The 2,903-nt window shown below is 46.6% G+C and overlaps 1 protein-coding gene across 1 annotated transcript in view; it reads left to right on the forward strand.

Annotated features, from left to right (window-relative positions):
* Positions 1–2,638, forward strand: part of LOC135549498 (hippocalcin-like protein 1) — a 98,240-nt gene extending 95,602 nt beyond the window's left edge. The window contains exon 5 of the mRNA XM_064979509.1: positions 1–2,638. This exon is cut by the window's left edge and continues 1,649 nt beyond it. The gene's annotated coding sequence lies outside the window, so the exon portion shown is untranslated.
* Positions 2,639–2,903: the final 265 nt, after the last annotated feature.

Here is a 2,903-nt window from a genome sequence, read left to right on the forward strand (position 1 = left end):
TAGCTTTTCTCTCTTCAGCAGTACTCTTACTGTAGTCTACCAGACCACTCTTACTGTAGTCTACCAGACCACTCTTACTGTAGCCTACCAGACCAATCTTACTGTAGTCTACCAGACCACTCTTACTGTAGCCTACCAGACCAATCTTACTGTAGTCTACCAGACCACTCTTACTGTAGCCTACCAGACCACTCTTACTGTAGTCTACCTGACCACTCTTACTGTAGCCTACCAGACCACTCTTACTGTAGTCTACCAGACCACTCTTACTGTAGTCTACCAGACCACTCTTACTGTAGTCTACCAGACCACTCTTACTGTAGTCCTACCAGACCACTCATACTGTAGCCTACCAGACCACTCATACTGTAGCCTACCAGACCACTCATACTGTAGCCTACCAGACCACTCTTACTGTAGTCTACCAGACCACTCTTACTGTAGCCTACCAGACCACTCTTACTGTAGCCTACCGGACCACTCTTACTGTAGTCTACCAGACCACTCTTACTGTACTCTACCAGACCACTCTTACTGTAGCCTACCAGACCACTCTTACTGTAGCCTACCAGACCACTCTTACTGTAGTCTACCAGACCACTCATACTGTAGCCTACCAGACCACTCTTACTGTAGCCTACCAGACCACTCTTACTGTAGCCTACCAGACCACTCTTACTGTAGCCTACCAGACCACTCTTACTGTAGTCTACCAGACCACTCTTACTGTAGTCTACCAGACCACTCTTACTGTAGTCTACCAGACCACTCATTCTGTAGTCTACCAGACCACTCATACTGTAGTCTACCAGACCACTCATACTGTAGTCTACCAGACCACTCTTACTGTAGCCTACCAGACCACTCTTACTGTAGTCTACCAGACCACTCATACTGTAGCCTACCAGACCACTCTTACTGTAGCCTACCAGACCACTCTTACTGTAGCCTACCAGACCACTCTTACTGTAGTCTACCAGACCACTCTTACTGTAGTCTACCAGACCACTCTTACTGTAGTCTACCAGACCACTCATTCTGTAGTCTACCAGACCACTCATACTGTAGTCTACCAGACCACTCATACTGTAGTCTACCAGACCACTCTTACTGTAGCCTACCAGACCACTCTTACTGTAGTCTACCAGACCACTCATACTGTAGCCTACCAGACCACTCTTACTGTAGCCTACCAGACCACTCATACTGTAGCCTACCAGACCACTCTTACTGTAGTCTACCAGACCACTCTTACTGTAGTCTACCAGACCACACACAGAAGATGCATGTCCCGTCTTTGCGCACTCGTGTGTGTGTGTGTCCGTGTGTGTGTGTGTCCGTGTGTGTGTGTGTGTGTGTCCGTGTGTGCCACTTTGAGACAGACCCCTTCCCTCCATCCCTCCTTCCCTCCCTCCCTCGTCTCCTAGACATAGAGAATACACTAAGGGCTTCATTATCATTCTCAATCCCAATGCGTTTGTGTTATCTTCCTATGTGTACTTAGCCAACAGGCAGTAGGTAGAGTTGTTTTAAGACACTGATCACAAAGAAAAATGTGTCCCAAATGACACCCTATTCCCTATATAGTGCACTACGTTTTGACCAAGGCCCCATAGGGCTCTGGACGAGTGCATACTTCAGAATGTATACTGCACTGCACCTCTGCTAATGGTCTCCCAGTGTCACTGCCCCCTGCTGGTTGGATGAGGAACAGTCGCTGCTACACTGCTGCTAAATTATTTGACAGGTTTTCCAGAAATCTCAGTCGGAAGATTCTCAGTTTTCCTGGAATCAGGGATTTTTCCAACTGGGATTTCTGGAAAAAGCTGGACATTTTGGAAAAGTTGCCAGGATTTTGCAACCCTATTCCGTCCTACCTACCCCTCTTCTATACCGTTCTACCTACCCCTCTTCTATACCGTCCTACCTACCCCTCTTCTATTCCGTCCTACCTACCCCTCTTCTATACCGTACCACCTACCCCTCTTCTATACCGTACCACCTACCCCTCTTCTATACCGTACCACCTACCCCTCTTCTATACCGTCCTACCTACCCCTCTTCTATACCGTCCTACCTACCCCTCTTCTATACCGTCCTACCTACCCCTCTTCTATACCGTCCTACCTACCCCTCTTCTATACCGTCCTACCTACCCCTCTTCTATACCGTCCTACCTACCCCTCTTCTATACCGTCCTACCTACCCCTCTTCTATACCGTCCTACCTACCCCTCTTCTATACCGTCCTACCTACCCCTCTTCTATACCGTCCTACCTACCCCTCTTCTATACCGTCCTACCTACCCCTCTTCTATACCGTCCTACCTACCCCTCTTCTATACCGTCCTACCTACCCCTCTTCTATACCGTTCTACCTACCCCTCTTCTATACCGTCCTACCTACCCCTCTTCTATACCGTCCTACCTACCCCTCTTCTATACCGTCCTACCTACCCCTCTTCTATACCGTCCTACCTACCCCTCTTCAATTCCCACTGCCTCTAAAACTGGTACCTTCAGTTGGATCAATATTATTATTCTTTTTTCTGTTGCATGAAAACCTCCAGCAAAGATTGTGATGTTTCTTCCTGTTTTGACCCGAATCAATGACAAATATACCTTGTGTATTTCAAACATGTGCGTGTCTGGGTTTTTTTTCTCCTTTGGGTTCATTTTAAGATTTGTGATTCTGGTTGAGTTTAATTAGAGTAAAAATGCAAAATATCAAATTATAGACCACATTTACTGTTCCTTATGACAAGAAAATTATTTTTAGTTTGACTCCATTTCTCTCTGAACATTTAGTTATCTTGTGCTCTGACATGTCGTACACTGTTATTACTATACAGGAGAGTGACTGCTGTGTGTGTGGTAACTCTGGTCCTGTCAGACCTTAGTGTG

This window comes from Oncorhynchus masou, chromosome 12 (genome assembly GCF_036934945.1).
Source record: "Oncorhynchus masou masou isolate Uvic2021 chromosome 12, UVic_Omas_1.1, whole genome shotgun sequence".
In the NCBI taxonomy this organism is placed as follows: domain Eukaryota; kingdom Metazoa; phylum Chordata; class Actinopteri; order Salmoniformes; family Salmonidae; genus Oncorhynchus; species Oncorhynchus masou.